This window comes from Sus scrofa, chromosome 6 (assembly GCF_000003025.6).
Source record: "Sus scrofa isolate TJ Tabasco breed Duroc chromosome 6, Sscrofa11.1, whole genome shotgun sequence".
Taxonomy (NCBI): Eukaryota; Metazoa; Chordata; class Mammalia; order Artiodactyla; family Suidae; genus Sus; species Sus scrofa.
In genome coordinates this window covers 146,097,861-146,119,441 of record NC_010448.4, presented here as the reverse complement: position 1 = coordinate 146,119,441, position 21,581 = coordinate 146,097,861, and the positions used below count along the sequence as shown (strand labels likewise).

General features: G+C 42.6%; 1 long non-coding RNA gene across 1 annotated transcript in view; it reads right to left on the bottom strand.

Annotated features, from left to right (window-relative positions):
• The window catches only part of LOC102162079, a 48,158-nt gene that overhangs the window by 13,837 nt on the left and 12,740 nt on the right, over window positions 1-21,581 (bottom strand). Inside the window, exons 4-7 of the long non-coding RNA XR_298679.3 lie at window positions 4,551-4,692; window positions 4,091-4,153; window positions 1,054-1,145; window positions 487-931 (exon numbers count right to left, since the gene is read on the bottom strand). This is a non-coding gene — a long non-coding RNA (uncharacterized LOC102162079). The remainder of the gene's footprint in view (window positions 1-486; window positions 932-1,053; window positions 1,146-4,090; window positions 4,154-4,550; window positions 4,693-21,581) is intronic.

Sequence of the window (21,581 nt, the reverse complement as noted above, 5' to 3'; positions counted from 1 at the left end):
GGGCAACGCGTCTACCATAACCGGTGAGCAGTGCTCCGAGCCTTCCCACACCCTATATTTGATAGGCTGTCCCCAGCACATCATCTCTATCCGATTCTCTCACTCTCTGCCTCACCTTTTCTGGGGACAGAGAGTGGGGGTCTAGCACAAGTGTGTCAAACCGTGTTGCCCCAAACCACGGGAGCCTTAGCTAGTATTTGACCTTGGGGTGCAGGGCAATGTGTCTGAGACTTAGAAGCCCATGGAAGCTTGTGGCTTGGCTATTCCACTTGGGATGGGTGTTTATATAAATGGCTTGCATTCATGAAGGGGAAATACCAAAAATCCCCTTTCCCAGGTTCAAAAGAGAAAAAAGTAGAGGAGGAAAGGAGAAGGAAAGGAGACATATTTTTATCTTTAGAAATGATTTCCAACATGAATATTCTAAATATGAGTTACCTAAGAGAAACTAGGTTTTTTTAATTAAAAAAATTATTTTCCTCTCACCTTTTGCAATGTCCCCATCATATAATGCAATCAAGCTCTAAGGTCTTGCTCCGAGTTCAGCATTTCTCAATCAGAGGATATTTCCAGAGTGCTTGTTAAAAATGCAGATTTGCAGGCTTCAGTCCAAACCAGCTGATTTAGAATTACTTACATAGATAAGTTGAGCAAGTTTCCAGTGAGCGTCTCAGGCACACTGGAGTTTGGAAACCACTACATGCCCCTTCAAGCATTTGGAATGATTTCCATTTTTCTCAGATAAAAGGTTCTGTTGTTTTGAACTCTTACACGTTTGTCGCCTCGAGGGTCACTGGGTCTCCATACAGATCACCAGGATTTAGAGTTCAGCATGAGATTCAGCCAAAGAAATTAGATGGAGTAAAGTGGAATTATTGCCTCATGGTCTCCACTGTGAATCTTCATTCTTTTCTCTTCCTGCCACGACATTCTTCACAAAGATATAGCCATAAAGTACACTCATTTTTAACAACAACAACAACAATAACAACAACAACAAAGACAAAAAAAATTTTTAAAAAATAAATAAAATAAAAAAAAAAGTACACTCACTTTTAAAGGTCCTCCTTATGTGCAGGAAAGCTTGAGAAACACTGCCTTTCCTGTGGCAGGTGCTGTGCAAGCCCATGTCTTTGACCAGCAAGCTAGGCCCATGAGGAATTTGGGGGGATGAGAACATGGGAGGAAGGAAGACAAGGAGAAGGAAAAAAAGAGAGAGAAGAAATGAAGTATCTATGTGATTACAGTACCAGGAGTAAGAAGTCTGGCCCCAGCATGTGACCTGAGTTGAGTCGCTTGAATCGCACCCTTCTCTGGGCCATGGGGTATACTCACCCAGAGCAGGTGAAATTCTCTAAGGCAGGGCTTCACAAGCTAGGTGCCATATTACAGTGGTGCCACAGATGGATTCCTGTGTGCTCTGAATGACTGAATCATTCAACTCTCAGAGCGCCCTGTGGGACGCAGAGTGGCTGAGGCTCTGGGGCCAGGTGCCTCTAACCAAGAGGAGTCTCATCACCACTCCCTGGGAAGTGGTCTTAGCAGTGCGGAGTCCAAGGGCACCCTCGGAGTTCCCAGAGAAGACCTCGGATAAGGTGCCATCTCCCCATGCATTGCTTCACCGTGATGCCCTGAGGGCAGCCAAGAAGGTTCTCTACATCCTGGGCATCCACAGGCTGCAGAACACTGCACTAACAATCCTAGGCAGAGTCTGAGGACCAGTAGGGAGTTCGTTGCCAGGTGCCCAGAGCTTGGCGCTTAGGCCAAGATGCAGCCAGTTGGGGATGGATGGGTACAGAAATCAGGTGGGGCTTTCTGGTCTGCCCAGCGACAAATGGTAGCCCAGGATTTCTGTCTTTACATATATCAGAGTCTCTTGCTCATCTGCAGCTGATGGACAAGAATCCCATGCTGGCTGCAGGACTGCCACTCTGACAGTGCATATGAAATGTAGAAATTCAATCCTCATGATTATTTTGAAACATAAGATAGGTAAAAATTCAAATGTGAAATATTTTATGATAAAAATTTTAAACTCTAGGAATTCCCATCATGGTACCTCAGAAACAAATCCGACTAAGAACCATGAGGTTTGGGGTTCGATCCCTGGCCTCACTCAGTGGGTTAAGGATCCGGTGTTGCTGTGGGCTGTGCTGTAGGTCACTTTCTCGGCTCAGATCCCGCGTTGCTGTAACTGTGGTATAGGCTGGCGGCTGTAGCTCCAGTTGGACCCGTAGGCTGGGAACCTCCATATGCCGTGCATGCGACCCTAAAAAGACAAATAATTAATTAATTAATTAATTAAACTGAGTTGTCAGTGTAAGAAAAGGATACACAACTAGGTTCTTTCATTTCAAAAGGAATAGATTTTCAAATGGCTATAAACAATGATTTAAAATATTTTTATCACCTGCTTGTGTGAATAAAGTTACTTGTTGATAGAGACTGCTAAGAATTTGAAGCAATCATTCAAATATCTTGATCAGTGTTGCATAAAGCCATTTCAAGCAGAATATCTGTCAGTAAAAAGATACGTCAGTGGAAGTAAGTTCAAATTTCTCATTTAAAATTTTGAAATGGGGAGTTCCCGTCACGGCTCAGCAGTTAGTGAACCCAGTTAGCATCCATGAGGATGGGGTTTGATCCCTGGCCTCGCTCAGTGGGTTGAGGATCCGGCATTGCCGTGAGCTGTGGTGTAGGTCGCAGACCTGGCTCGGATCCCGAGTTGCTGTGGCTGTGGTGTAGGGCAACGGCTACAGCTCTGATTGAACCCCTAGCCTGGGAACCTCCATATGCGGCGGGTGCAGCCCTAAAAGGAGAAAAAGACCAATAAAAAATGAAACTTTGAAATGGGATTTCCCATTGTGGCTCAGCGGTAATAAACCCGACTAGTATCTATGAGGATATGGGTTTGATCCCTGGCCTCACTCAGTGGATTAAGTATCTGGCATTGCTGTGGCTGTGGTATAGGCTGGCAGTTGTGACTCTGATTCTACCCCTAGCCTGGGAACTGCCACATGTCGCGTGCACAGCACTGAAAAGCAAAAAAAAAAAAAAAAAAGATTTTATTTAGAATTTTATATAAATTTAAATATTTAATATTTTATGTTTTATTTTTCCTAGAAGCATATAAAGTGTAACAGTTTCACTGAGCTTTACAGAGCTATTCCCAAACCCCTCCATTTTACTCCTGTCCTATATAAGTGTTTTCATTTTTTACATGTAGAAGGTGTGAGAGGGGGTGGGTGCAGTGTTCTAGGGCCGTGGTTTTCAGTCAAAGGTGATTTCACACACACCCCAGGGACTTCTGACACCTGGAGAGTTTTTTTTGGTTGTCATCACAGGGGAGCTCTTTACTGACCTCTAGTGGGTAGAGCCGGGGATGCTGCTAACCACCCCACAATGCACAGGACAGCCCCTCGTAAAAAGAATTACTGCACATGCAAAATCAGTAGTGTCAAGGATAGAAACTCTCTTCAGGGGTCCCTCTCACTCTGAAGGTCTAGGATTCTGACGTATACTTGTTCTTGTTGTTCAGAGGAGATTATGACTGGCAATAGCGGGTGTGGCTAGGCATGGCCAGCTCTAATCTCCTAACTGCCTTTATAATCACAGACCCAGCAGGCAGATAAAACAGGAGGCAGGGCTTCCTGTATATTCAGTGGAAATCCAGCTATGGACATCTGTTTGAGATAGTACACATTTCAAAGCATCAGATGTGTAACTTCTATGAATATTACCTAGAGTCCCCAGATAAACATCTTCTTCTCTCCTTTTATTTGTTTTAAAGTTCCATATTCTGGGGAGTTCCCATCATGGCTCAGTGGCTAACGAACCCGACTAGGAACCATGAGGTTGCGGATTCGATCCCTGGCCTTGTTCAGTGGGTTAAGGATCCCGCGTTGCTGTGGCTGTGGTGTAGGCCGGTGGCTACAGCTCCGATTGGACCCCTAGCCTGGGAACCTCCATATGCTGCGGGAGCGGCCCAAGAAATGGCAAAAAGACAAAAAAAATTTTTTTTAATTAAAAAAATAAAGTTCCATATTCTGGAAATAGCTTTTTTGTTCCACCGAACTGTGATCCATCTTACCTTTCAGCAACTTTCCCCTTCCTCAGTCCAGGTCTCACCAGGATTGGCTTGGCGGGGATGTATCTGCCAATAGGTAGAGATTCACAGGAAAGCCTTTCAACTCACCCCTGCATCCCAACTCCCCATTCCCACTGCTCTCATCCTACAATTTCCTTGGAAGTTGAAGACATCCTATGTTTGGGCATTGATGTCTGGCCTTCAGGAATAAAAAAATCTTCCATACCCTCTCTCTTGGATAGCCCCCCTGTTGATTTGTTGGCACTTCAGGATGATTCGAGTGATGGAGGACTGAACCAGTCTGGGAAGCCACGTTACTTTATCACCATGGCTCATACCATCCCTTCCATCAGTTTTTACAACAGATTCACCACTGCAACCTGGTACTAAGAGCAGGTTGAATGGAGCATTAGACACATATTTCCCCTAGGATTTAACTGGGGACGAGCCATTCATCTCATACCTGCTCTTGCATAGAAAAAAGATCAGTAGGCCCAGGGTCTCTGCTATGTCAAGCTAGTCAAGTCATTCAGTCATTCCAGGCTTTACTTTGCTCCTATGTGAAAGGGCAGTAACAGCTAGAAGGCTGCTGAGCTTCATTCCACCTTAAAAGAAAATAAAAGAAAAAGCACTGAGAAAATTTGAAAACTGAATCAGTCTTAGGAAATGCATGTTTTATGGTATTGACTGGTTGCTAATAGCGTCATTTCTACTGAAATGAGGAAGTTTGTTTTTACAGTTATAGAGTCAGGAAGTAGTTTTCATCCTCTGTAGGGTTTTAAGTCCCTCAAAGATGATGGTAACTAATATAACCCCTGATAGCATTTAAGTGTTGAAAAACCAGTCTATTACTTCACTGAAGGAGTATATACTAGACCCCTATTTTGCGTCTTGAGAACAATAATATTTGTCTCTACTTTGCAGATGGAACATTAAAGCACCAGATGGTTGACTCTTTGAGAAAACCCCACAGCTTTGACCAAAGAGGAAGGGGAAGGGCAGCAGGGCACAAAGAGCTGTGTTCAGAAAAAAATAAAAATTTGCGATTCTCAGTTCCATGATTTGAATCCTGAATGTGTGCTTCTCTGGCTAAAAATACAACCACTGAAGTCGAATGCTCATTACTTGTTGCCTGGTTAATTTATAGTGCTAAGTTATTGATCAGAAATAACAATGCTATTTTCTAAATACTTGATTTTTTTTTTTTTTTTTTTTTTTGGTCTGCTTGTTTGAAAGTATTTCTGGCATTTTCCTCACACTTCTAGGTCATCCTTATAGGAAGGACAACCTCCAATATTTCTCCGCCTTTAATTTCCCTCCCATTCTTAGCAGATAAGTTGCAATATCAAACTTCGCTTTATGATGGAGATTCGAATGGTGGAGACTGACCGTTGTGTCCTGCTGGTGTGTATGCCAGTTTGGAGGCCTCCCTTTCTACCTTCTTTCATGAAGAGCTTTCAGGTGTGGTTCCGCTAGGAATCCCCTAAATCCTAGTCCGTGTGTGGCACCCACCACACCTCAATGTGCAGTAAAACTCCTCTCAAATCTCTTAAGGTCCCTAATTGTTCAATGTTCCTGATGTGGAAGGCAGATGACCATCTGCTCAGGTCTCATCCTACTGCATTTATCTCAGATGTTGTTTCCCTAATTAGATATACTCTGGTAGTGTTGGCAAAGCCAGGTGATGGGAAATGTGTTCAGGGAACTTCCTCCAGGTTCCACACTGGTTAAAGCTCTATATCCTCGCCAACACTTGGCATTGTCGTCTTTTCTATCTTTAGCCACAAGAACAGCTTTGTAGTAGTATTGCACTCCAGCTTTAATTTACATCTTCCTCATGGTTAATGATGTTGAGCATCTTTTCAAGTCCCTGTTTTCCCTATTTCTATCTGTAGATGTATCTTCTTTGGTGAAGTGACTTGAGTATATATATATATATATAAAATCTAGTCTATATCAGATATATAATTTGATTTACAAACATCTTCTGGTTAGGCTGTAGCCTATCTTTCCATGATCTTTACAGGATTTTGCAAAAAGCACATCTTAAAATTTGAAGAATGAAATCCAAATGATCAATTTTTAATTATTGTGAACTGTGCTTTCGATGTCATGTGTAAGAAGACTGCCTAAGCCAAGGTCACAAAAGTTTCCTATATTTCTAGAGTTTGTGTAGTTTCAGGCTTTAAATATGCTCCATTTTGATGGTTTTTTTTTTTGTATATTACACATGGTATGCCTCAAACTTTATTTTTTCATACAGATATGTAACTGTTCCAGTACTGTTCATTAAAGACTATCCTTTCTCCACTCATTTCTTTTGTACCTCATCAAAAGTCAGTTGTCATGTACATGTGGTCTATTTCTAGACCTTCTGTTCTGATCTATTTGCCTATCTTGATGCCAAGATGATACTGTTTCATGACTCTAACTTCATAAGAGTTTTTGAAATCAGATAGTGCTTCTCCTCCAACTTTGCTCATCTTTTTCAAAGTGACTTTGGCTCTTCTGAGAATTTGCATTTCCATTTGAACATGACAGTCAAGTGATCACTTCTACAAAAAGCCACCCAGTGAGCCCATCCTGCTGCCCCTGTGCGCTCTTCCTCCTTGGGCCACATCTGGACTCAGGTGATAAGCTGGGGCGAGGGGAGGGGGCACCTCATCTGTTTCTCTTATCTCAAGTGTCTCTCCTTCATCGTCTGATGTCCAGTGTCTTCAGAAGCATCACTTCACACATTTTGTCTTTCTTTTTCAGTTATTTCAGGCAGGAGGATAAACCCAGTCTCTGTAGTTCCATCTGAGCTGGAAGCAGACCTGTGGTTACCTAGTTTGGTTACCATCTAGATTAACACCCTGGACTACGTACAGACAAGACATGCTCTCTGCCATCAGAAAATGAGTAAGACAAAGATGCAACACCATGGCACCAAGTTGATGACTGTTCGTACTGGACAAAGGGTATAATGAAATGAATTACACTTTGAAAAAAAATGTTTTTCTATAGCCTCGAAATTTTCCGCAAAATTTTCCCATCATAAGGGTCTTAATACCTGCCTATCTTGGGGGATTATTGAAGGATTCAATGTGGAATTATATGTAAAATGCTACATTAAAACTTAATGAAGAATAGCTATTACTACTACATAATGCTATGAAAGCAGTCATCCGAAGATATATAGAAGTCTGATTTTTAAAACTTTCCTTAAATGGAGTTCCCATTGTGGCTCAGCAGTGATGAACCTGACTACTATCCATGAGGATGTGGGCTCCATCCCTGGCCTTGCTCAGTGGGTTAAGGATCCAGCATTGCCACAGTTACAGCATAGATTGCAGACACGGCTCAGATCTTGAGTTGCTGTGGCTGTGGTGTAGGCTGGCAGCTGCAGCTCCGATTCAACCCCTAGCCTGGGAACTTCCACATGCCGAAAGTGCAGCCCTAAAAGAAGCAAACAAACAAACAAAAATAAATAAAACTTTAATTAAAAACTGATAGGATATTCCCTGGTAGACTAGTGGTTAGGATCTAGTGCTTTCACTGCTGTGGCCCAGGTTCAATCCCTGGTCTCATCACTGAGATCCCATATCAAGCCCCTGCATGCCATGGCAAAAAACAAACAAACAAACAAACAAAAAAACCCTAAAAAATCTGATAAAAGCCTTTTCACTAAGTATGATTGCAGCAGTTGTCTCTGCATGGAGATTCAGTTTGGGCATCCACCCCGCCAGGAAGTGTCCCAAACCCATCCACTAGGTTCAGTGCCTTCTCTCTGAATTGCCCTCGGACCTTGTTGCATTCACTCCCAAGCCCTTAAATACTGCCTGCTGACTGTCCATTTTTGTGTCTGCTTCTTGTCTCCTGATATTGCCTAACATTCATCTCCATATCTTTAGAGCCCAGCACACAGCAGACATTCACAACGTGCTTTTTTTTTTTTTTTTTTTTTTTTTTTTTGCCTTTTTAGGGCCGCACCTGCAGCATGTGGAGGTTCCCAGGCTAAGGGTCTAATCAGAGCTACAGCTGCCAGCCTACGCCAGAGCCACAGCAACGCAGGATCCGAGCCATGTCTGCGACCTACACCACAGCTCATGCAACGCCAGATCCTTAACGCACTGATCAAGGCCAGGGATCGAACCCAAAACCTCATGGCTCCTAGTCGGATTTGTTAACCACTGCGCCACAACGGGCACTCCCACAACATGCTTGTTGAACTGGTTCACATCGTCTTCTCACCTGCCCATCTCTTTGACCCTCTTCTCTATGCAGTTTGTTCCTGCCTCTGTGTAGTCTGCCCTGGGTGGATGCTTTTCTGTTACAAGTTCTTGGCATTTGGTTTCCACCTACATACTTCCTCAAGCTCTCTAAGAAGTGGGTATCTTTTCATCTTCAGTTGATGGTATTACCATGAAATCTCCATGGAGGGGTCTCTCCAACCCCTCGCCAAAGACCTCCTCCTGAGTGATTTGTCGGAGCCACGCAGCCAGAGCTCAGAGTGAGAGGAGGAGACAGCGCCAAGGGGGAGGGCACCGAGGGAGAATGCAGACCTGCCTGGTGCTGCTTTGAGGCCAGCCCAGAGCCTTACAACCTCTGAACCAGGTTGACCAAGATGAAGCATTCAACCAAGAAACAGAAGAACTTAGACCCACAGAATGTTGGGACTGGAGGCCCCATTGAGACAACTGAGCCTTGCGGTTTGTACAAATTTTCATCTGAAAGAGGGTAACATTCTTCTCTCTCTCTCTCTTTTTTTTTTTTTTCTTTTGTCTTTTTTTTTAGGGCCGCACCCACGGCATATGGAGATTCCCAGGCTAGAGTTCACATCAGAACTGCAGCTGCCGGCCTACACCACAGCCACAGCCAAGCCAGATCTGAGCCGCGTCTGTGACCTACACCACAGCTCACGGCAACACCGGATCCTTAACCCACTGAGCGAGGTCAGGGATAGAACCCGTGACCCCATGGATGCTAGTCGGGTTCCTTAACTGCTGAGCCACGATGGGCACTCCAAGAGGGTAATATTCTTAAAAACAAAACAAAAGCTTTTATTTCGTACCCCCCATCCCTGATGTGGAGTTATTCTGGTTGAAAGGATTGGAAGAGACAGTCTGGCTCTCATTCCCACTTTCCACATCCTCCAACCAACAAATGTGCATACACACACACACACACACACACACACACACACCCCCTTGGCAGCTGGAACCATCTCTGAAGAATCCTTCATCCACCGAGGAGCAAAAACATAGTTTGAAATCACTGGTCAAGTTGATAACTTTCACTTTGAGGTAAGTCATAAACGGATGTTGGGTCTGGGACCCAAAGCCTAGAATTTCTGGTTTCCTCTCTTTCTATTAATGAATCTGCACTGTCACGTCTGTCAAAAACAACAAAATGCTCCGTAGATGTGTCTCTCTTCTGGGTGTCAGAGCTGTAGAAGTCTTCCCAGTGTGAATCCAATTTTAACAGAAGTGTTGCTAGAACAATAGCTGCTTTCAGGAATGAGTCTGAGTGAAGGATGAATAAGCAGAAGAAGAGGATTTTTAGGAGAGTGAAAATACTCTGTATGATACTATAAGGATGGACACATGCCATTATATATTTGACCAAACCCACAGAATGAATAACACTGAGAATAAATCCTAATGTGAACTCAGGATTTGGGGTGATTATACTGTGTCAATGTAGATGCATTGATTTTATTTTTCTTTTCAGGGTCACACCTATGACACATGGAAGTTCCCAGACTAGGGGTCGAATCAGAGCTGTGACCACTAGCCTATGCCACAGCCACAGCAACACCAGATCGGAGCCTCATCTGCAACCTAAGCTGTGTATTGCAACAATGTCAGATCCTTAACCCACTGAATGAGGCCGGGGAGTGAACCCACATCCTCGGGGATACTGTATCTGGTTCTTAACCTGCTGAGCCACAACAGGAACCCCAGGTTCATCAGTTTTACCAAATGCCCCACTCTGGTGGGAAATGCTGATAATGGGGAGGAGGGGTTATGTAGGGTAGAGAATATATAAGAAATCTCTCTATCTTCTTCTTAACTTTCCGGTCAACCTAAAATTGTTCCAAAAATAAAGTTATTTAAAAAAGAATGAATCAGAAGCGTTTTCAGCTTTTCTCAGAAAGAAAAGTCTGCATGATGTCCAGACTGAGGTGATTTGAAAAGCTGGGACAGAGAAATAATGCCTCTTACCCTTGGAAGCCCAGAAAGCATCAAAAGCTGGTGTGTGTATTTGTGAATGGTTTTATAGCACCATCAAGTGGCACAAAGCAATATTGCCACTAAAGCTCAAAAATAGAGTTCAATAATTTTTTACTTTATAAAAAAATTCAATCAGCAAGTAATCTGAAAGCCTCTGATATGTCAGACTTTACACTAGCCATTGGGAATATAGCAAGTGTTATTTATAAAAAAATCTACACATTCATTTCAGAAAGATCTGTCCATGTTCCTTTTATAGACATGCTCGATCTGCTCTCTTCCCTACAAAAAAGGAGCCAAGCCTCTACGACAGGGTGCTATGACAGATTTCACTCACTCTTTAATCTATGATCCAGCCTGCTCAGAGCCCACAAAAGAGAGACTTTTTTTTTTTTCTTTTTTCAATAGTACCTGCAGCATATGGAAGTTCTCAGGCTAGCAGATGAATTGGAGCTGCAGCTGAGGCCTACACCACAGCCACAGCAATGTTGGATCAAAGCTGCATCTGCAACCTATGGCATAGCTTGCACCAATGCTGGATCCTTACCCCACTGAAAGAGACTAGAGAAGCTGAATCCTCACAGAGACAATACTGGGTCTTTAACCCACTGAGCCACGATGGGAACTCCAAAACAGAGACCTTTAAACCCCAAGTTCCTGATATGAGCATCTCTGGAGACATGAGACTTTTGCAAAATCTCCCTGGGACTATCACCGGTCAGTTGTTATCAGTCTAAGAATACAAATGTCTTATGCTTTCCTGATCTTGGAGAGCAAAGCATCTAGATTTGGGTCTTTCCCATGGAATCCTGAAAAGAGGTAACCCATAATGTGTCCAGGATGCAAAATGTACCTGATCAATTAGTGATTTTTCCTCCCTTCCGATTTATCATGACTCCACATTATGAGTGCTGATCTGACTCAAGTTGGAAAGCATTGTGTTATGGACCCTAGACAGGTGGAGAAACCATCTTTGCTGGGCATCCTGGGTAACTTGGTCAGGCCAAGAAGTCGCTGCTAGGAGAGCTCTTCCCCATTTTCTTTGGATTTTTTTCTGAGTATTAAGTCACAGACCATTGGATAAACCCCAAAATTTCCTTGCGTCCTAGTGATCGGTTCTAATCACTTTTTAAATTTTGTTTTGCGATTACAGAACTATCCTAGACAGGTCATTGCATCCCTTTGACCTTCATTTCTCTCATTAGAAAAACACAGCATCTGGAATGACTGGACATAGATGGTCAGAAGATGTGTTACATTCCTGGAGAATGAATGCCAATATTTTTAGAGCTTCAGACAGCTCAAGTTCTTCGCCTGCCGAGAAAATTTTAACTTCTCAAAGAAAAATTTGGGTTACAATTTTTGGCAATATGGACAACTGGTTACTTTAAAGAGCTTTCTGGATAAAATATAATTAAATGATGAATTAAACAGATGCAGTAAACAAATTTTAATGCATTGCTATACTTACTAGAGTGAGGGGAAATTTCTGAGGGTCGAAGAATTAAATAAACAGTGATAGTTATAGTGAGCAGGAAATAAGTGAGCAGAGGAGGGAATTATAAAATGAGGTGGCTTGGAAGCAAATGTTCACATCCTTGCGATCAGCATGCCCAACACAGGCTCTTGGGATTCTTATGCATTTTATTCCAAAAAATATAATCCACAAATTTTTAGAAACCCACAGAACACACAAGGAGTAACTAGGAGGCAGCAGGAACAATAAATGAAAGACTTGGACTTCCCAAAGACTTCAGATATTGGAATAATCTGATGGAAATAGGAAATAACCATGTGTAAAATGTTTAAAGAAATAAGAAAGAAAATTAAAGCTGAGAAAGCAAAAATAGAATGTTAAAAAAAAATCATCAAGCAGGTTTTAGAACTAAGACTTGTAGATTTCTTTTTTTTTTTTTTTTTTTTTTTTTTGATTTTTTTGCTATTTCTTGGGCCGCTCCCACGGCATATGGAGGTTCCCAGGCTAGGGGTCCAATCTGAGCTGTAGCCACCAGCCTACACCAGAGCCACAGCAACGCGGGATCCAAGCCGCGTCTGCAACCTACACCACAGCTCACGGCAACGCCGGATCGTTAACCCACTGAGCAAGGGCAGGGACCGAACCTTCAACCTCATGGTTCCTAATCGGATTCGTTAACCACTGCGCCACGACGGGAACTCCAGACTTGTAGATTTCAAATACACACACAGCTCTCAGTGGCTGAGTGAAACAGACGATTAAACAGGCCTGAAGAGACAATGAGTTAGAAAACATAATTTGAGGAGTTCCTGTTGTGGCTCAGCAGTAACAAACCCAACTAGTATCCATGAGGACGTGGGTTCGATCCCTGGCCTTGCTCAGTAGGTTAAGGATCCAGTGCTGCTGTGAACTGTGGTACAGGTCACAGACGCGGCTCGGATCTGGCTTTGCCATGCCTGTGGCGCAGGTTGGCAGCTGCAGCTCTGATGTGACTCCTAGCCTGGGAACCTCCAAAAAAGACAAACGAACCAAAAAACCCCCGTAATTTGAAGAAATAACCTATAAGGCAACCCAGAGAGATAAAGAGGTGACATATATAAATAGACCAAGATAGCACATTTTAACATAACTAACTGGAGTCACAGAGGTAAAAATTGGTGTGCGAGTAAGACGGGGCCTTGAAGAACAGGCCACCCATTGAGAGGGTGGACCCTGGAACCTCAGGTTCAGACCTCACAAGCTGGCTCTCCCATTTCTCAGCTTTGTGATTAGAGGCAAGTAACGAAAGCTCACTGTGACGGTTAAATAAGGATCATAAGAGCATCTATGGTATTATAAGCATTACATTAGTTATTACATGTAAAACATTCAGAGTATGGCTTTACACAATAAAGTTTTTTTTAAAAAATCTTGCCCGGTAATTCAGTTTTTTTTTAAGACATGATGCTGTAACTCTATCTGTTGTTCAGCATCTCCTAAGTTTGGCCTTATAGTACCTGGTTATAACCACCTGAGGGCACCCTTTCGAACGGGTGACCAAGATCAAGTGAATTCATTTCTAGCTGAATCTATAACAAAGAAAAGAAACATTTCTAAACGTTTAAATTCCTGAACGACTTAGAAGAGGTCCCTCACCAGAACCTGACCACACTGATCCCCTGACCTTGGACTTCCAGCCTCCAGAACTGTGAGAAATACATTTGTTATTTATAAGCCATCCAGTCTATGGTAATTTGTTAGAGCAGTTCCTTATCTGTCCGATGAAGATACAATAGCAGTTGCCTCAGAGTGTTGTGAGGATTAAAGGCTTTACCTGTATATCATCATTTTAAGAGCACTTTTTTTTTTTCATGTTTCAACATCCTAAAACCGACGTCTTACCATGAATGGGGCTTCCACTCGCTGATGTCTGCATGGCAATCATGGTGTGGTTGCCCTCGATGGCTCATGGTGACTGCTGCTGCTCCAGGTTCCGGGGTGGGACACTGGCCATCACCCCAGCTTTCAGGCCATCTCCGGACCATTTTAGGAGCAACATAAATCATGATTGTTGGAAAATGTTCTTTGTGACACCTTATCGTAAAGTCCAGGAAGCTCCAGTGTCAAAACTAGAGAATGGGCCTCAGTGAAAATCCTGCGACCAGAGTCCCGAGGACTTACTGAAAACAGACAGTCTCCAAAGAGAAATGAGCTCTAGAAATACATTAAATAACGTATTTCACTTCTGTTTTCCTTTTTTTGTGTGTGAATAATTGTGACCTCTGTTTAAAGACATACATTAAGTGCTATCTTTGATAAGTATGATATAAAAATTCATTAGCAGCATATTTTTTTCTTGGTGACTCATACAATAGTACCATATCTTACAAATGATACGTCTTAGCATCAGTAAAGTGTAGATGAATCTTTTAGAATAGTGCCTATTTCTAAGGAAGTTAGTCTTAAAAGCTATATACTGTATGATTCCAACTATGTGACATTCTGAAAGAGGCAAACTATGGAGATAGTAAAAAAAAAAATCAGTGGGCACCAGGCCTTAGGGGAGAGGGAAGGAAGAATAGGTGAAGCACCAGGTCTTTTTAAGCAGTGGAACTACTCAGCATGGTACCATATTGCTGGATGCATATCATTATGCATTTGACCCAACCTGTAGGAAGTACAATATCAGGAGTAAGTCTTAATGGAAAGTATGAACTTTGGTTCAATTTAGTTGAATACTAACATACAATGTAGGTTCCTCAACGGTGATAAAGTTACCCTCTGGAGGGAGATATTGATAATGGGAAGGCATATCCATGTTGTGCATTTGGTAATCTCTGTTTGTACCTTTTGCTTGATTCTGCTGTGAACCTAAAACTGTTCTAAAAATAAAATCCATGAATGGAACTGGAGATTCTCATACTAAGTGAAGTAAGTCAAAAGAAAAAGACAAGCACCATATGATATCACCTATACGTAGAATCTGAAATATGGCACCAATGAGCCTATATACAGAACAGAAACAGAATTTCAAACATAGGGAACAGACTTGTGGTTGCCAAGGGGGAGGGGGAGGGACTGGGAGGGACAGGGAGTTTGAGATTAGTAGATGAAAATTATTATATTTAGAATGGATAAGCAATGAAGTCCTGCTCTATAGCACAGGGAACTGTATCCAGTCACTTGTGATAGAACATGATAGAAGAGAATATGAGAAAAAGAACATATATATATGTATGACTGAGTCACTTTGCTGTACAACAGAAATTGACAGAATACTGTAAACCAACTACAATAAAAAATTTTAAAAATAAAATAAATTTCTTAAAAAAGCTGAAGTTCTGGAATAAACTATAAGCCATTTTTTTCCATCCCCCCAAAAATAAGTAAGCACAGATATGAAGGAGGTATTAAAAATATCTCTTAGTTAAGGAGAGAGGGTTCTGGAGTTCCCATTGTGGCGCAGTGGAAACAAATCCGACTAGGAACCATGAGGTTGTGGGTTCAATCCCTGACCTCGCTCAGTGGGTTAAGGATCCGGCGTTGCCATGAGCTGTGGTGTAGGTCGCAGATGCAGCTTGGATCTGGCATTGCTGTGGCTCTGGCATAGGCTGGCAGCTGTAGTGCTGATTAGACCCCTAGCCTGGGAACCTCCATATGCCGAGGGTGCGTCCCTAAAAAGACAAAAAGACAAAAAAAAAAAAAAAAGAAGAAGAAGAAGAAGAAGAGAGAGTTCTAAGGAACTCAAAGGAGAAGCTGGTTGAGGGGCCTTGGAAAGCAGCACTGGTTCCCATCATTCCTTCAATGCCAAAATTAGGGATGTAGGAGAGGATAAGGCTCTGAGAGAATCTGAGGATTTTAGACTAGTGGAGGCCTAGGCTCTGCTTCCCCCTGTACTGGGAGGCAGGGTGCACCTGTAGAGTTTTCTATACCATCACGGTTATGGGAGTAGAGTGGACATGCAGGGTGAGGATACTGGGCTGATGGGCTAGAGGTGGGCTCAGATTCACCAAGAGCAGCAAAATGTTTCCAGTGTAGCGAAGACCATTGTGGATGTGACACTGAAAGATGGAGGAGTTGGGGGTGCTTGGGGACCAGAACAATTCTTCCATCCTGCCTTTGTCAGGAGGCTCTGAGGGCCCCCAGAAACCCAGGCGTCGTGCCAAAGGAACCAAGACTGAAGGAAAAGTGTCCAAGGGCAATACTTTCCCTAAATCACCTAAGAAAACCTAGAATGTCAAAGTCAATGCTGAACTGGCAATATGTGTCCCAATATTGATGGAAAAGGGGCTTAAGGAAGAAACCTTGTTTAGTTTCAAAAGAAAAAAATTATTTGCTATGCATACCTAAGCATATGGCTTGAAAATTCTAATATGCATATATCCTTAAAAAAGTCACTACTTTGGAGGAATTACGGTTGGGGAGCAGTATAGTTTAAACTTATAATGTGAAAGAAGATTCCTTCAACTCCCGAGGAGTTTTCTTGATCTTGTAGCCTTTTTCTTGGAGGAATATGGACCAAAGTTTTCTCATAAAAGAAAAAATTAGCTTCCTCTTGGATATTTTCTTTGCTTCCAAAGATATTTGAGATTACATTCCTTCAATTCAGTGACACACCCACTTTCTATTGTGTTCATGGGGGGATGGGGGCACCAGCCAATTCTTTCTGCCTAGGATGGGTTAACGCGCTGAAGAAATATTGAGGGAAGCTTATTTCCTTTAAAAAGTGTACGAACTCCTTCTAACTATATAGAAATTCCAGCAGAATACTGAGGGGCACCAAGGACACACAGGTAAATAGATGTGATATAGTTTTGTGGGAAAATATCCACAAAGAAGTGGCTCAAATGCTTGTAGGCAAAGGAAGAAGTAGATGCAAAATTGTGTGGTGAACACATGAGGTTTGCAAAGGAGGGTGGGAGTCAACCCTTGAAATTCAGGAGGGGAGTTCCCGTCGTGGCTCAGTGGTTAACGAATCCCACTAGGAACCATGAAGTTGAGGGTTCAATCCCTGGCCTCGCTCAGTGGGTTGAGGATCCTTCGTTGCCATGAGCTGTGGTGTAGGTCGCAGACTCGGCTTGGATCTGATGTTGCTGTGGCTCTGGCGTAGGCCTGCAGCTGTAGTTCCAATTGTACCCCTAGCCTAGGAACCTCCATATGCTGTAGGTGCAGCCCTAAAAGGCAAATTAAATTAAATTTAAATTTAATTAAATTAAATATTCTCTAATTTCTTAAAATGGAAGCTTAGCTTATTGGTTAGAGACCTTTCTTCCTGTCTAATATAAACATCTTATGCTAGGAATTCCCTTTGAAATATTGCTTTAGATACATTACACAAATTTGAACATACTGTGCTTTTATTTTCATTCATTTAAAAATGTTTTTTTTAGGGAGTTCCCATGGTGGCTCATGGGTAAGTCCTCATGGATACTACTTAGGTTTCTTGCCACTGAGCCACAACGGGAACTCCCTTGAAGTCTTTCTTGACCAACTCATACATGATTTGGGTCTTCCAGGACATCCTGTGCATCTCCTTTAAATATTCTTCTCATGTATATTTGAAGTCTCTTATATAATCAGAATTTAATTTTTTCCTAGCCTTGAATTAGTACCATTTACTTTTCCCTGTAGTAATTTTCAGTAAACATTCTTCCACCTTTTCTTCCTACTTCTCTGCCATAATAAAGTTATTCAGAATTCAAATTGCATTCTCCAAGATGTTACCCACTCTATCAATTCTAGAAAAATATTGACAGTGCTGGCCATACAGAAAAATCCTGTTATTTTCATAGATAGGAAAGTTTTTAAAGATTATCTAATCAACATCCTTGTTTCAATGATAAGGAATCTGAGGTCATCAGAGATGAGAGAAATGACTTCTCCAAAAGAGCTACTTCCTGGAGTTCCCATCGTGGTGCAGCGGAAACGAATCCAACTAGGAACCATGAGGTGGCAGGTTCAATCCCTGGCCTCGCTTAGTGGGTAAAGGATCCAGTGTTGCCATGAGCTGTGCTATAGGTCGCAGATGTGGATCGGATCTGGCGTTGCTGTGGCTGTGGTGTAGGCCAACGGTTACAGCTCCAATTAGACCCCTAGCCTGGGAATCTCCATATGCTGCAGGTGCAGCCCCGAAAAGAAAAAAAAAAAAAAAAAGAACTACTTCCTAGGAAATTCAAAACACAAACCCTGATATCCAGAGAGAGGCAGTAAGAGTTGTGGGTTGTTTTGTTTTGTTTTGTTCTTGTCAATACTGAAGGCAAAACCAAACAAACCATCTTAATTGTGCTCACTCATGATTCCATGATAGAAATATTAAACTTACTAAACACCTCCTGGGTAGCCTCACACTGATTCCAGAACCTCTGGCGACAGCTATGAAAGGAGCGTACTCCAAGCCAATAAGTGACGTGGAGTTCCCGTCGTGGCGCAGTGGTTAATGAATCCGACTAGGAACCATGAGGTTGCGGGTTCGGTCCCTGCCCTTGCTCAGTGGGTTAATGATCCGGCGTTGCCGTGAGCTGTGGTGTAGGTTGCAGATGCGGCTCGGATCCCAAGTTGCTGTGGCTCTGGTGTAGGCCAGTGGCTACGGCTCCAATTGGACCCCTAGCCTGGGAACCTCCATATGCCGCGGGAGCGGCCCAAGAAATGGCAAAAAAAAAAAAAAAAAACAAAAAAAAACAATAAGTGACATGTTCAGGTAGAAGTGTAGCATGTATGAGAAAAGACAGAAAGGCACAGAAAAAGGTATCTGGCAAAAAACATTGCATATCCTCTGCACCATTCTCAGAATTTGGGATTCTTAAAAGGAGAAGGGACCCTACAAGTTACTCAAGAGTGCTTTCTATGTGTAGAAAGCATTTTAACGGACCACTGACATTTTTTCATTATAAAACTAGCAAGCTGGAGGCACGTTACCTCTGTTTCTTAAATGACAGAACTCTGATTCAGATAAAGCGAATGCCTCATTTACATTTATAGCCAAGACTTTATGGCGATGATAGACACACTCGGGTATACCCAATGCCAAGACCTTAAACCTTTGTACCTAAATCAGATATACTCCTTCCAATCCTAGATTATAGGGAGTGGAGTCCTCAGCTTGACCTTGACAATGAAAACGCTGAGGTGGGTTCTGTTTTGAGAGGCAGTTCTTTCTATATTTGACTAGCCCTGCACGGGTTTTTACCCCTGTCAACTAAAAAAACACACAACCTGAAAGTTGAGAGTTAAGTTTTCTTGGGGGACCAAATTAGGACTTAAGCCAGGGAGACAGCATCTCAGATAGCCCCGAGAAACTGCTCTGAGGCAGCGAGGGAGGAGCTAGGATATATAGGGGTTTTTGCAACAAAGGGCAGGGAGCAGGAAGGAACGGGGCCCGGGCTCCCTGAAATCATTGCTTTGATTTGCACCTCCCCTATCAGGGCCAGTATCCTGGGTTTTTACCACCTGCAGGACTCACTGGCTCTCACCCTTGGAAGACATTCTTTATCCTTAACTACAGACCCTGCTGAAATGCCACCCAAGGAGGAAAAGGGGGAATATCAGGGTATGATAAAGGTGAGGGGGAGGTGCATGCAGCACACACACATTTTACAAAAGTTTGTTGCTGATCTCCTGAAGGTTCCTACCAGGCACAAGGAACAAACATCACCATGAAGAATTTCAGTGTTTTTCTAGATATGAGGAGATGCAAGAATTGGGCACATAAAATCTCCTAAAAATATCTGACTGGAAAGTTCCCATTGCGGGGCAGTGGAAACGAATCTGACCAGGAACCATGAGGTTGTGGGTTTGATCCCTGGCCTTGCTCAGTGGGTTAAAGATGTGGCGTTGCCGTGAGCTGTGGTGTGGGTCGAAGATGCAACTCTTGGATCTGGCGTTGCTGTGGCTGTGGTGTAGGCTGGCAGCAACAGCACCAATTAGACCCCTACCTGGGAACATCCATATGCCGTGGGTGTGGCCCTGTAAAGACAAAAGACAAAAATAAAATAAAATAAAATAAAATAAAATAAAATAAAATAAAATAATCTGCTTACCTGTAGGCCTGTTCTTCCAGTGTTCTCAGAGTACAGAGTGCCTCACTGCTGGTCTCCATCCTGAGCTCCCCTCAGGGGGTGCTGTGGCTTGGTAGCTATAGTGGCTCATGTTTTACTCCATGTAGAGGCTGATGGCAAGTGCCAAATTCAGTTCACATCCTTCTTTTTTTTTTTTTGTTTTTTTTTCTTTTTAGGGCCACAGATGTACGTATAGAAGTTTCCAGGCTAGGGGTTGGGCTAGAGGTCGAATAGGAACTGCAGCTGCCGGCCTACACCACAGCTACAGCAGCGCCAGATCTGAGCCACAACTGTGATGGGAACTATACCGCAACTTGCGGCAACGCCAGATCCTTAACCCATTGAGTGAAGCCAGGGATTGAACCCACATCTTCATGAATACTAGTCAGGTTCATTTCCACTGCACCACAATGGGAACTCCTTTTTCCCTTAATTTTAGAAGTCAAATTCGTCTACCAGAAACCTCCATGAGTCTTTTGGAGTAAACTTAAACCAGCAGCTCCTCATACCTTCAGTTTCCCCCAACTCCTGCCATCTTCATCATGTATCTTCTCCCTGCATCTTCATTTTTTCTAGTATGCGCTCAATTATGATTTGTAAAACTTTCTTCCTAGGTTCCTTCCTGAGCAGCACTTCTGGTGCCTTACATTGTATAACCGTCAGTATCCCTGTTGAAGTACAGCATCTGACACAGGACACAATACTCCATCTGTGGTCTGTTTGCAATGTGATACTAAATTTCAATGAATACAGACAAGTTTGTTAGCGTTTTCATGGGGATCCCAGCACACTAAAGACAGATTTTTCTGAGCACCATTCTACAACGCTGAAGAACACTCAAGAAACTCTCAAAGACAAAGCCAACAACACTTAAGATTCATCCAATTAAAAGAGAACACTAGTAACATGCAGTCAAATGTGGCTAAATTGGATCTCAAGTCCCAACACTAAGGGCTTCAGGAAATCACAAGCTACTCAACTCTGAGTCACTTTTGTTCAATTAGTTACAGAGCTGAGTCCTATTTTGGTGGGACTTTTGCCAGCATCTCTGTTGAGAAGTGCACAGGTCTTCATCTGATGTCAATTCCATGAACACGCCAGCTAGTGAAACCAGGTCAGAAGAGTAGCAGAACCACAAATTCCAGACTGGGTCATATGCTAAGAAATTTCATTTATTCCTTTTCACAAACGTACTTTTATTTCAATGGGTTCCCAAAGCACCTGTTGGACCCTCTCATCCCACACAAGGGAGAGTCAGCTCATGTCCCTCTATGTTCTCAATATCAAGAGTAGTTGGAAAATTTTCAACCAACACTGAATAACACTGATCTCCTGCACTGTTAGTGCAGAAGCAATGTGTTAAAAGAAGAAAAATATGTTTTTTGGATGTCATAGCTAATAAACATGGACTATTTATGTGTTTGTGAGAGAGAAAAGAGTCAGCTAGATTGTAAACAATAAAAGAGTCAGCTAGATTGTAAACAGCATAAGAATATTTCTGTCTTTACCATCATCTTGCGTGCATGGTGGATAATGCTGCGTTCAGTTTCACAAATAACTAATCAAACCAATAGGATCAGACCTCCAAATGGTTGACACTGGCTTAAACCATCAGACTTGAGTGTTTCCTGGTAGGGTCTTTAGATCCACTTTAGTGAAATGATCATTAGATTTTTGCTACCATTGTTTATTAACAATGCCCATAACCAATGTCCTAGACAAAGTCAGATTTCCTAGTTTGTATTTCTTCATAATTTAATTGTGTGAAT